At 38.1% G+C, this 14,512-nt stretch overlaps 1 protein-coding gene across 1 annotated transcript in view; it reads left to right on the top strand.

The window, feature by feature from the left end:
* The first annotated feature begins 12,592 nt into the window (after positions 1-12,592).
* Positions 12,593-14,512, top strand: part of sema4bb (sema domain, immunoglobulin domain (Ig), transmembrane domain (TM) and short cytoplasmic domain, (semaphorin) 4Bb) — a 68,630-nt gene continuing 66,710 nt past the window's right edge. Inside the window, exon 1 of the mRNA XM_024295666.2 lies at positions 12,593-12,734. The gene's annotated coding sequence lies outside the window, so the exon portion shown is untranslated. The remainder of the gene's footprint in view (positions 12,735-14,512) is intronic.

A 14,512-nucleotide genomic window follows, 5' to 3' on the forward strand; every position in this document is an offset into this window, starting at 1 on the left:
GACGAAGCGGTCGGCTATGCAGGCTTTTGAGTATCTCTGTGCATCAAACGATGTGTTTTGGGCATCTGGTCACAGTGGAAGCTTTTCCCACTGGGAAGAGACCTGGGGGCAAATCCAAACTGGCTGGCTGGAGTGATTATTTTTCTCAGCTGGCTGCAGATCTGACATGCCAGTCAAACAGGACAATGACAGATTGAAGTTTTTCATAAACATGTCACCACGTTTAATGAAAACGATTCCTCCAGAGTTGTCCATGTTGCTGATTTTTCATGAATAGTGATGAGTCCCTTAATTAAGATTATCTTAAAATTCATAAAATTAGAAATAAAATGCAATTTAAGCATAAAAAACAGTAAAGACACATAACAGGTTTAAAAGGTACAAATACAATGAATGAGTGACATTTCAAGCTAGACTTTCCTTTGTTTTTAGAGAAAAAAAATCACATATTTTAATAATGATAAAAGTTAAGATGGGATTCATACTTTTTTTTTAATTAAAACTGAGATTTTATGACATTGTTTGTGGTTTTTTATCTGTTTTTACCCAGCCAGAGTGTTTGTTATCCTTCAAACTACAAAGTGGAACTGATAGTAATGCTGGAAAATTGAACTCTTTGTGCAGTTTTGCTTCAAACCCATTTATTCAAGTTGTGTACTAACCTTCTAAAACTTTTAACCTCTTTACAAACTTTTTAGAAAAAGTTGGTGATTATAAAATAGATGAAAAACATCACTCATGTTAGAGTTTAATCGAATGAAGACAAAATTTTTTTTTTTTTATGAAGACATAAACTTTCAAGCCAGGTCAGTTATCTTAGTTATTTTTGAACCATCTTTTGCACTATAGACACACTCAAATATGAAACTGTGTCACCAAGTGCTCCGTCCATCACATGAAATCATAAGATTGTTTAAAAATGTTCATCCAGTCAAAAGAAGAAACTGCAGCCAAGATCTGTTCTCATTTAGCTGGAAGGCAGGTCAGATGGCCAACATCACGGGAATCTATCCATCGCATTAATAAGCCCCCTGCCACATCTGAAAGAACACCCCCACCCTCCCCTTCCATGCTGCTGTGTGAGGCTCCAGAGGCAGCATATGTGAGCGTTTCATTTCTGGACCGGCCTTCATACAAAAGGCTGTTGGGGAGCGTCAGGGACATCTGCCTGGAGCTCCACTGGATGTCACATTCCTAACAATAAGACGGTAATTGCCGGGTCTTCCCCGATGATGCCGCGAACGGCCGTGTGCCGATGTTTGACAGGTCCCGCTGCTTCTAAGAACTTTAATAGACTCTACTTTTAACGCTCATTTGCACACGACCCTGACAGATTATATGCAGAGATGGAACAATGCGGCTTTTATGGAGCATTTCCAGATGAGTGGAAGATATACTGTGTATTTCCCCTCTCATCAAAGAGGAAGAAAGAACAGGAAGGGGATTTTCAGGTTTTACAGACAATTTACCCAATTTAGAACCAATGAGTTCTTTGATTAACTTCCTTACTCAACCCCCTCCAGTGACCTGTGTTCAGTGCTTCACTACGATATTCGTGACCACTAAAGGAATAGCTTTCATTGGTTTTTCCCCCACTTCCTTTATGTTCCTGCCTCACCATCAGTCTTACGGATGACAAGCAGTTGAGTGGATTTATTGGTTGGCTTGCTGGTTTTTTCGCTGGCTGCTGGGTTGTGTGACAGCGTTTGTTTGACTGCCACTATTAAGTAGTGGTTTAAAAAAAAAAAATCTTTTGTTGACCTTTTACCAAGGTGACCAACTGGCTGCTGAGCTGGCTGAGTTTTTCCAGCTGCTTTCAGCGCTGACTTTACCAGCTGAGTCACTCAATTGGGCTTTTGGGATTTCATCTTCTGCATGTGTCATGAAAAGTACCGTATAAGCACTTCAAATCTGCAGACTTTATCAGCATTAGCAGGTTTTTACATCTGCCTGAATACACATACTATTACATTTAGCCATGAAAATATGTGGCATAAGGACAAGTGTTAAGTCCTGCTCACTTAAGAAGATTTAAAAAAAAAGAGTCTGAAATGGATCATCTCTTTCTAGCAAAGCTTCTTTCTCAATCCTGTTTGCATTTGTGACTGAATAATAGTTTTACTTGGTTAGTTGGATGATTTATGCCTGTTTGGGATCAGAGTAATGGCTGCCTTTCAGAAAACTCATCATTTGTCTCTTTCCATTGCTGGTTCTTTGAAAAGGTTTAAGTGGTTCTTCAGAGTAAAGAGATTTTCTGTTTTACCCTTTCTGTCTCTTTTTCTCTTTTGCACACCATCTCTCGCTTAAAATTGGACTAGTTTGAAAGCAAAAACATAAAGAATTTGCCTCCCCCTTAAGTCCAAATCCTCCAGTAACGTGCTACAATGACCTCTCCATTGTTGAGGCTTGTATGCGTCTCGAAAGGCTGAGTGTGTGTGATCAACTTCAGGTTGCACCTGTCTTTCTTTGTTTCCACCAACTCAAAAGGCTCTTGAGCAAAGTCCAGGGGACTGAGAGATCTTGTTAGGAGCAGAACGGTTTGTTCTGCCACAGGGAAGGCCGGACAGACGCGCAGAGCAAACGCTCCTTCAAGACAAAACCAGGCAATTAAAGCTGATGAGCCTCAGCGGAGGATACAGAGTGATAACCGTTCTCCTGACACTTCATTAAATTCCAGGAAACAGAACATGAGAGAAGCCCTGTTCTCTTTTTGTGGAGCTGATGTTAAGGTGGGGTTGAACATGAGGCTGGGACCATCAGAAGCTGGATTCCATTTATCAACTTCACTTTTTTAAATCTTGGAATTATTCCTGGACAATTGATGCTGCCAATCATAGACTTCACAGGCAACAAGAAGGCAAATTACGCTGGTGGTGATGACTGTAGTGGAAGAAAATGTACCTGTAAAGCGTGTTTACAAGCATGACGCATGTTCAAGAACACGCTAAAAGTACATTGTTTAGCATACTAACACATGTCCACCACCTCCAGCTGGAAGAGCAAAATGTTAAAGTGTTGCAAATTTCATAAATTTTGCTCCAGACTTTTTCTTTCACAGCTCTATTCCCTCATACTGTATGAAATACTTGTTTCCATATAAAAACTGTGATTATTAATTCCTCCTCCATGATTAATCTTCAAATGGTAGCACTTACATGACTTGAAAAGGGCAACAATCATACATCACTACAAAAGCCAATTTCCTCATTCGCATGCGCATTCAATGGATGCACATTTTGTACATGGAATCTGAAAACGGACAAAAAAATTGACATAGCCACTTGTGAACAAAAAAAAGTGTTAAATTCATAAGCCCGAAAAGCGCCATTCACATAGACTTTTTATTGGAAGTGGTCGCTTGAACGCACTTTGCTGAGGGTGGTGTGAACCCCAGAGTGGTCAGGGTCCAGGCAAGGGTCGGGGCAGGCAGCAAACAAGCAGAATCAAAGATGAAGCAGCTCGGCATGCAGGGTGAGTGGTTCAAACAATACTTCGCACTGAAGGAGACTCTGCGTATGTGTCCTGTGGGTGATTGGCAAATGAGAGAGAGACAGTTGAGCAGCATCCTAGAACTGTGCGCTGGGGCTGCTGGGAGATGAATAGCAGTCAGTACTCTGGAGATGGCTCCCACCAGTGACCAGAGGGGGAGACAGAGCGCTGACTCCATAGTGTGGTAGGGAGGCATCGACACATTCTTCAAGATGTCATGAAAATAGACGGCAGCAGTCAAGCAACTGTACCAGAATGGCTCGCTTTTTATTTACAGTGGAGCAAAAAGAGAGGCCTATAATTTTCATCATAGGGATACCTCAGCTATGAGAGAGAAAATATGAAAAAATATCCTGAAAATCACATTGTCTGATTTTTTTAAAATAATTTGTAAATTATGGTGGAAAATAAGTATTTGGCCACTTACAACACAATTTCTGTCTCTCACAGACCTGTAACTTCTTCTGTAAGAGGATCCTCTGTTACCTGTATTAAAAGCACCTGTTTGAACTCGTTATCTATATTAAACACACCTGTACACAACCTCAAACAGACACACTCCAAACTCCACTATGATCAAGACCAAAGAGCTGTCTAAGGACACCAGAAACAAAGATGTTGACCTATACCAGCCAGGCTGGGACGACTGATGTAGGTCTTTAACTTTTCCTTAAAAACCACCTTAAAACCTCTACTGCCACCACACAGCATGTAAAAATACGACCCGAATACAAATGCCGCCGCACATCCACCTGCCAAATTTGCTGCATTTAGGTTGCTGTGGAATTCTGAGTAAAATAAGTTATTCCTGCAGAAATAAAGAAGTAGTCAAAAGTTAAAGTGGGGATTGGGACTTTTTTTTTAAGCTTAAGCCAAATATATATTGAAAATGTATATGTCTTGTTGTTTTCTTGAGTTTCCTGAAGAGCAATTGTGTTAATTGTAGCTCAAAAATAGAACATTAGTTTGTACTACTGCAGCACTGACGCATTTTGTTGGCAAACTCAACAAGCAAATTGCATATAAAGAAGCCCCAGGACATTAGCAGCAAGTTAAGCAAAATAAAATATGCTATGAGAACAGACAGTGATGACTCACTTCGTGCAGCATTGCCGTCTCTCACACCTGTAGTGTCAGAGACCCTTTTTCCAGTTTCGACTTCTTAATGTGAGACTGACTAATCCTAATCCAAAAAATGAACTTCAAAGCTTCGCAAAAAAAAAAATATGAACATTAATTCAAATCTGAGTTTGAAGATCTGCCAAACTGTCAGAACCAACAATGACTTATATGCTAAAAGTTCTCTTCTGTTTTTTAGTTTCATGAGATTTCTTTGAAATGTAAGATCAAAATTTCAACAAATTAAACATGTTAGTCCTAAATATGAACTTTTTTTTTTTTTTTTTAAATCACACCTTTGATAATGCCAAAGTAAAATGAAAGTTGCAGCTGGATTTTCCGATGTAAGCAGGACAGGTGTCAGCACCATTTGGAGGGAGCTGCTCTCTCTCAGTAAAGCAGGAGAATCATTTGGGAGAGGAAAACAAGGACATGCATGTACCTTTTCTCTGTGCACCACCTAAGTGAATCCCCTCAGCTGCTCGGGGGCAAGAACAGAAGTTGCTGTGTGTGCTGGAACAGACAGAAAGAGAGAAAATAGAAGAAGGCCTGACTGGCCATAAGGTTGCCAAGGCAACAGGGAACATTGGAGGCATGGTGATGAAGAAAAAAAAAAAAGAGGAGGTCCAGACTGGTAGAAATAACTGAGGCGCCAGGAGACACCGTTAGGATCCTCTAGGCAATAGCTTAAAGAGAAGAAGGAGACTTTTTAAACCAACAAATGTATACCATAAAACAGGTTTTTAAGTGGAGTGTGGTGCTGAAGGGACAGGAGGAGGAAAGAGGGGTTTCTGCTAACCTGACAAGGATGGATGGTTACTTTGTTCTTTCCACGGCTGCCCTTTTTAGTGCTGTGCATTGTAAATAAACTCCCTTTTATGTTGACAAACTGCTTGTTTTCTGCATAGCAGTGATGACAGTTCAACTGCATTAATACAATGTTGTTAGAGCATCAATGTGAGCATATAAAAAAGTACTTCAGGCAAATTAGTTGTGTGAAAATCTACTGTCTTGGGGAGATCAAGAGGGATTGATTAAAAAATATGATTTTTATGGAAAACTTATTTTATTTTTATTTATTTTTTTATTCCTTTATTATTTTTTGCTTCATTTATAAGCAAAATCCATTTTTGCCTAGTTTGTAGATGGGGGGAAAGCTTAAAAATCTACTCACACACCGTTAGAAATGACTTTAAAATTTACATTAAAATGCTATGAAAGGCCGACATCATAATTGATTAAAAAAACAAAAAGCTGTGTTTTTACATGTATTTAAAATATCTAAATATATTTGTTATTTTAAATATAAAAGCATGTACATTTTTATTTTCTATTATAAAACAATACAATGTAATACCACCATCATGTAAAATCCTGTAACTGTAATTAAGTCATTATTTTCAGTTAAACTTTTTTGTTATTTTTACCAATAATATTCATATTTGCCTTAAAATTCTGTATATTATTTGATATCTGACTATTACAAAAAAAAACAGCAAGTTTATTAATCATATCTTTTGGTTTTATCAAATGTCTTATCAAATGTTTTTGTTTATTAAGACTTTAAATTTTGTCATAATTAAAGTTTGTCTGTAAAGTTGTTTACATAATTGACATATTTTTTACATATTTATTTTTGCCAACTAAATTTGCCAGTTTTTGTCAGTAAAAACACATTTTTTTTACAGTGCAACAACAGTACAAATTAATGGTATAAATTCATTTTAGTTTGTCTTTCAAAATGTGCCATCACTGTTAACATTTATCTATTTATGTTTTTTAAGGTACAACATTAATAAACGGTGTCTTTCACTTCTTATCATTAAAATAACTTGTTACTGAAAAAAAAAATAGAACAGTAGTTGGTTGTGCCCCCCGCAGCTCCAACGATGACCGCCCACGTCTCTTCTGCCAACTACTACTTCTGAGAAGAATCACTACAAATATTCACTTATTTTTCAATTTTGAATGGATTAAACTGTTTTTTTATACATTTAATAAAAATGTAGTTAATAATTTGTCTTTGACACTTTGGTATATAGTTTCTCAAGAAAAAAAATTAATATTTCATGACTTATTCATTAAATATGAACAGATTCAGTCACAAAAGTGCATTAAAATGCAGCGATATCTGCAATAATGAATCCAGCCACAGATGCTTTATTATAACTTGCACTCTCTATTAATAGTCCAGCCACTGTAGCTTGGCTTTCTCCCCTCATGACATAATTGCTGCTTAATTTTCAGGGCCTGGGAACACTGCTGCCATGTTGACTTTAGCCGTGGCCCCTTCTCATCGGGGTAGAGATGTTGTTTTCACAAGGCTAGGAAGATGCCGCTTCACTGGAACTCATAACAGGTCCGTCAGAACAGACGGGCAAAGAAACCAGAGAAACGTCTCCTGCAGAGCCACCTTTTACAAGCTCGGGTCACTTAATTAAAAAAAAAAGAAGTTTATAGGTTGTGAGTCAGCAAATAAAAAGCTGACTTATAAATGTTTATGATTGCAAAACCTTGTTCAGTTCTGAATTAAAAAGTTTGACAAGCGTTTTCTCCAAGCTTCTACAGACTGTAGATCACCTTCAAGAGTCTTTGCATCATCTTGAGTCCTCACTACGAACCATCATTTGCATAATTCTCTGCTGTTAAGGAAATCTCTGTTGGCTCTACTGATGTACTTGTGGGTGTTGCATGCTTGTTACGCCGCTTCACACTTAGTTTCTACACAGAGTTACAGTAAAACCCCGAATTATTCATACCCCAGCAAAATATATCGCTTTTTGTTTAAATGTAATTAAAAATTGAAAAAAAAAGTTCACACTGATCCCTCCTGTATGCCGTTTTATTAGATGTGTACCCTGCCTTTGCTCAACAGCTGGGATAGGCTCCAGCAGCCCAGTCACCCTAAAAGGCATTTATGAGGTTTAGAAGATGGATGAATAGTTTTATATATCACTTAGGCATTAAAAACACTTATTTAGGAGGTGTTAATGCACTCTATTGAAAAATAAAGGACCTGCCAGTGACTACAGCTTTAACTAGAAACACCAAAGGCAGAAGGTTTGTAACTTCTTGTGAAAGTATCTGATGTCTTAAACTTTAAAAATGGCCGAGGGAGCTCAAGGCTGCTCTTTCAAAAGCACGACATGCTGCAAATCAAAAGCTTTCATTCCAACTCAGTAGAGCCATTTCTGCCTCTGTCTCTGGTGACTGCACTTTGAAGTAAAGAGCGCATAAGCTAACCCATTTGTTTAATGAATTATTACTCTCCTAAACAAAGAGCTGCACACACTTCTATGGACATCAATGGTTATCATAGTTTTAAACCTCTTAGGTCTTTAATTAATTAAGCTGTAAAACCTTTTCTTTGGGATTTCTTAAGGGGGAAAATGTCACACAGTTAACCAATAATAAGATGTTAAATCTGGAGACTTCTTATTTGTTCTGATTAAAATTAGATTCAGATCAGAGCAGTTGGTGTGGTTCATAAACTAGTCATGAAGATGTGTGTTTTGCATTTTTGGTTGCTTGTTCACTAAATCTATTAAGACTTTGAAAAAATTAACCTCTCAAACTCTGCCTAACTGAGTCTTCTCCGTATCTTATTAAAGGTACGTCAATGATTCTCAATCACCAGCCCATTGTTTTTGTCATTGTTGTTTTTTTGGAGTATTTTCACAACAAACCTGCATGATCCACGTCAGATTTTAAATCATTGGACATTCCCTTTTTGTTTGTGAAGTGTGACAGCTTAACTGATTCTCTTTTTTTTTTTTTTGAATCTGACGAGGATCAAACGTCAGCACTGAGTCGTCTGGTTTAATTTACAAATTCCTTTTTTTTTATTTTTTAAGATAAAAAAGAACACCTCTGGTTAATGGGCATCACTTGTGATACAGATATTTTCCATATGTTTAACTCTAGAACACTTTCTCTATGTAAAGTTACACCATCAATTTTGCCGGGTAATTTTTATCTGATATAATATACCCAATAAAAAGTATTTGTCATAAAAATAGGTCAAAATATGACAAAACATGGTAAATTAGAGTCGTTTTCTTTTATTTCAACTGTCGTATATGTGACAAAATGGAAAAGATATAAAGATCCTAAAAACATGCTTGAAATGTCTGGAAAAAATAGGATTTGAGAACAAAAAATTCCTAAAAAAAAAAAAAAGATTAAGATATTTGGAGACTTGGCTTTTGGTCAACCGGCGATAGTGCTCTAGTGTTAATTAAGTGTTGATTTTGGCTACTTCATGTCACTTGTTTTTAATTCTCTACTCAAATGATATATTCTTATAGTTTTGGGATCAAATAAATCAAGCAACACCTCTTTAGAGTCAATCAAGAACTAAACAATTTGGTTCAAGAAAATGTCTAAGTTTGGGTCATTTATTCATTGTTTTTGTCCATATACAGTACTTTCTTGGCCTCAGCTGACTTAGTTCCAGTCTTAGTGCTCTATCTTTATTTCTGTTATTTATTTAAACATTTTGATAAGCAATGGGAGAAGATGCCACTTCTCATTTTCAAGGCTTTCCTCCTGTTGAGTTTAAAACTACAGAAAAAGCAAACAAAGTAGAGTTAAGTAAAAAACAAATGAAGAGAAAAAGGCAAAAAATACAAATTATGATTCAAATAAAGCACATAACAAACACACATGGACACACACAGTTACAGTGTAACATAATTGATGTATAAATAAATATTTTCAGAGCTTCATGATCATGGAAACAAAAGCGTGTAGGTTGTAAGTGTACTGAAAGAGTTCTCCTAAATGATGTTAAAGATGTGCAATAGCATGTAGAAGTGGTAAGGTTGTTCCATTCCTTGAGAGCATTAATGCTAACAGAGCTTTTCTATCAAGTCTGTGATCGTGAAAAATATTTTTGATTGTTTTTGTCCAAATTTTAAATGTATCAACATAATTTCAATCAATTTGTCATTTGCATCAATGTCATGTCCACAGTGGAACATGTGAATATGTGAGCTGGAAACGGCTATGAGCTCATATCTGGAGGAATATGTTGGTCATGAGTGAAGTTAATAGGTGTTTTCTAATATTGTAATTATTTCAAATTCTTTCTCTGAGTCATGCTGAAAAATTAGCTGTTAATATGATGGAAAAAGTTGGACTGCAAACTGTTCTACTGATGTCAGCAGCTAAACCTAATATTTTTACATGCATATTTTATAGCATCCCACTTTGAAGAAGAGAGAAGAGGCAGATTTGACTGCAACAAACCGAGAAACCATAACTCACACTAAGCATTCGGGGCTAAACACCGACACAACTTCTGAAAATGAATGAAGATGGCTGCAAGAACAGCACTCCCTTATCTTTGTGTTCCTGCCACGAGCGCCTCCCCTATCTCGGATTCTGCTTGTCTTGTACCAGATTGCTACAGACGGAGCCGAGGTGCCGGGCTGACCCTGAGCTGTCATTGTTTTCCTTGGTGCCCTTCCTTTTCCCTCTCTGTTCCACTTCAGGAGCTGCACAAAGACAGATGATCGTGGAGATATAGTTAGAAAAAAAAATAGGTGCTTGTGTGTGTGTTCTGTTTGTCAAAAGTGTGTGGAGTCCCTCACCTGAAATGTCAACGACGTCCTATCTGGGGTGTCTGTGCTTTTTCAAACTGACAGGGGGGCCTTCAGTTGATCTGTGGTAAAAATGGCTGGGATTGCAAAAAGAAAAAAAAAGTGTGATAAAAATGGAAAGAAACTCCTGATCTGGAATTAGGGCTGTAACGATTTATTGATTTAAATTCCTACAATCTAACAAGATCAATCTGTCTGAGGCAAATTGTTGATTGAGTCGACCTAAATCATTAGAGAATAATCTCATAATGAAATGAATATCAATATTGGAAAATACCATTTGGAATGAGGAAGAGTGAATTTATTTAGCTATAACGTAAAAGTGAGGTCACAAACAACAAACATGACATCATCAAACCATTATCATAGTTTGTATTTTGCAAAGATGTGACCATAGTGTGGTATCATGTTCTAATATTCAGTTTTTATTATGAGGTGGAAAAGCTAAACTTTATGAAATTAAAATATGAATGGATTTAACATTCATTCTTGTTTATTTATTTTTTGCTTGTTCACACTTGATTCTCTTGCAAGAAATTCAAGGAATCTGGAAAAGTTCCCCTGCAATGTACGGTTTGGGGCAACTGTGGTGCAGAGGTAGAGTGGTCGACCTCTGAAAGGAAGATTGCAGGTTTGGTTCCCGTCTTCCCCACTCATATGTGTCAAAATGCCCTTGGGCAAGAAATGGAACTCCAGATTGCTCCTCATGGTTATAGGTTGTTCAGTGGCCGCCATCAGTGTGTGATTGGTCTTCTAATAAGAAAGGACTATCTAAATACCATTTCTCCAACTTCACCTGCACTGTTCAGTACCCAGGGATTTACCCTGATCCCGGTCTCTTTGCTTCTTGGTTATATAGGGACAGTAAATTTAGCTCCACTTGCAGCAGATTGTACGATACCCTGACGTACACTGGACCTATGACATTTTCCCCCATGGATAAGTGAGAAACCACCATCTAGAGCAAACTGGTGTTGACTTGTTGTCATTTAACTTTTTCCTCTGGAACACCTGACCCGTCTGCTCCACTCCGTGAAGAATCATTTTACAAAGATCTGGACTCCTGAGCTCCACTTTACCCCTCTGAAAAAAAGGAAAACGTGTATCAATTACTAAAAAATCATATTGGTTTATTATCAAATTAAAATTTTGAGTTGATAATTTACCCAACTTACAAATTGTACTTCATAAAGCTAATATTTTTCAAAGTTTTAGTTTTATTTTTCAATATTTTTCATTTTTTGCAGAGCATCTTGATATAGCCTCTATATTAAAAACTTTAATCTTTGACTAAAATGTATGGGTTATTCCTTACTTTCTTTTCCAATCTGGATTTTTTTTTTTTAAGTTATTATTATTAACCCCTTAACAACTGATGCGTCGTTGGTGAACACAAAATTTTTTAACAAAATCTCCTTCAAAATCTTTTGGGATTATGTTGATCATATTAACGAAAAGTTGCAGTAAATCAATGAACACAAATACTGGAGCTCCAGTGTTGAAGGGTTAATAACTATTTATGTATTTGTTTGTTTGCTCCCTCATTCATTCATTCATTTATCAAACCCTGTGAGAAGGAATCTTGTTTTGGTTAACATTGTTGCAAGAATCTTTAGTGCTGTTGCTGAAATATGTTTGTGTTTGTTGAAAATATGTTGAAAAGACAATAAAAAATCATTAAAAAGAAAATACTTTCTTATAAATGCTATTTCCATTTGATTATCTTGCAAAAAATACAATAAATCTTGAAAACTTCACCTGCATGATTCCATACCAGGTATTTATATCTCAGAGTTACACTGGTTGCACTTCATTTTAGGTCAGTGAATTAGATCGTTCTAAATGAATCAATATCGACTATGAATGAGTTCATCAATAGTTATGATACATGTCTGTGCTTTTTCAAACTGACAGGGGGTGTAAAAATGGGTGGGATTGCAAAAAACTATGTCATAAAAACAGGAAACAAATCCCTAATCTGGACTATATCTAAGATTTGTGGATGCATATTTATAGTTACCAGGAGGTTTTTAGAGACAAAACGAGACTGACACCCTTACAGTTCCTGAAAAAGCTGCAGTTTATATTCTGCTCATGTGTGCACAACCACACACACGCACAGCATGACGACACTCCAGCATCCAGCGCAAACACACACTTCTAAATCATCTGGTGGTCTGCTGCAGAGGTACACAGACACAAACACAAACACACCTTCCCCCCACCAGCAGCCCACCCTCTGCAAACCTGCCGAGTCCATGATGTAATGCAGCTAGACCCCTCCTCTGCTGCCTCTCCCTCCCTCCGTCTCTCACACTCCTTCTCCTCATTCTATTGGTGGCTCCTGTCTGCATCTGCTGGATCAGCTCCGTCTCCCCTGCACTCATGCACGCACGTGCACGCGTCCACGCTCCCTCTCACACACGCTCCTTACACATGCACCACCGGGGGGATTCCTCCGCCACTGCAGCCTCAGCTCGCATCACCTGGCCCCCCGTTCTCCTGCCATGAGGAGGGCGCACGGTGAGTCTCCTCCTTTTTTCTCTCTCTCGTGACAGCAGACGGTTGTGGATCTGTAAAAAAAAGACAAAAGGATTAAAACAGGACGTTGCTCCACTGTGCGGACCGTGCGGGACAAACGCCGGTCCAAATGCTGCCACTGCAGCCTGGATGAGAGGATGCTGAGTTTGTGCGTGGAGCCATGCGGGGATGTGAGTGCGTTTGATCACTTACTACAGGTCATTTTCATGCCGGCCGTGGACTGCACCCAGTCAGGGTGCAGGCTCATTGTGTGTCAGATCCTGGGGAGATGCTGAAAGTCATGGCGTGGTCGGTGCACGTGTGCGTGAGTGGAAAACTGGTTAGTATGCATATGGAGAATTGGAACTGGAGAGTCTAAACATGCCCCAGGGTGTGGAATGATCTCTTCTTTGAGAAACGTGAGTCTCTTTGATTTGAGAGGAAAAGATGCTGAATGACTTTAACATCCAATCAAAGCTGCTTCTTCAAGTTCCTGAGTTTGCTTTGACTTCTGCTTTTCGGTTTGATTTAGTGCATTTAATTAGGCTTTTTTCACATCAAATACAGAAGGGTGAGTACATGTGGTGTCAACTTATGTGACATTTGGTTCCCTGCCATGGATTCTGTCACTGAATTAGTGGAAAAATTCAATTATTTCTTGTCTTTTGACTGTTTAGTGACACACGATTGTTAATGAAACTAAAAGAAACAAAATCACTGGAGCATTTTCACTCATCATAAAGCCAATTTGTATTTAACTTTATCTTTCCAATTAATCTATGCATGTACGTGTTTTTTTTTTTTTTTTTCACAACCAGACACTTTATGTTATAAATCTTTGTAGTACATTTCAAACACTACTCCCAACAAACATTCTTATTTATTTAGCCAACTCTAAGTAAAGTAATCTTTTATGATGCTGCAGCCACACAGTAAAACCCTGCGAGATGTTTGGATTCAGCTCAGTTCAGATTCCCTTACGGAGGAGTGTAAGTGAATTTTCTTAATCGGTGGTTAGCAGATGAGAGGCTTCTTCCTTCAGGCTGTTTAACTTTGACATTACCTCTGTGGCTAAAACAATAACTAATTAGGTTTTAAAATGAATAAGTCACCGGGTAAATGGGGGAGTGTTGTTCACACATGGTGGGTTTTAGAGCATTTAGTGCAGGGTCATGCTGAGAAAGTTCATATTGATTTGTTTTTTGTTTAAATCCAATTACAGTATCACACAGCATCTTGTTACAAAGACGGTTTTAGCTAATACTACAGTTAGATGCTGCATTTTTCAGCATAAGGCTAAAAATAAATGTTCTTTTTCTCATTTGGGGTCACAAGGCCGCTATACAGCCAACCCAGCTACTGTTGGTCAAAGGCGGGGTACACTCTAAATAGGTTGTCAGTCTGTTGTAGGGCCTCAAACTTTCTGGACTCTTAAAGTCACCTTACTATAGAAAGAGTAAATTCAAAAATTAATTAAAATCCATAACAATTTTTAAAAAATGGATCAGGAGTATGATCTTGTAAAGAGAATGGTTTTGAGTTTAACTGTGAAGCTTGGAAGAGAGTCAGTGTTTTGGATGTCAGAGGGGAGAGGGTTCCAAAGCTGGGGGGCAGAGTGACTGAATGCGCTGCCCCCCATGGTGACGAGGCGAGTGGTAGGAACAGCCAGCTGGGGGGCAGATGAGGATCTTAGGCAGCGGGTGGGAATAGAAACTGGTAGGAGATCCTAAAGGTATGGAGGGGCGTGGTTGTGAGCGGCTTTAAAAGTCAGAAAGAGTTTC

The sequence above is a fragment of the Oryzias melastigma genome, linkage group LG3 (assembly GCF_002922805.2).
Source record: "Oryzias melastigma strain HK-1 linkage group LG3, ASM292280v2, whole genome shotgun sequence".
Taxonomy (NCBI): Eukaryota; Metazoa; Chordata; class Actinopteri; order Beloniformes; family Adrianichthyidae; genus Oryzias; species Oryzias melastigma.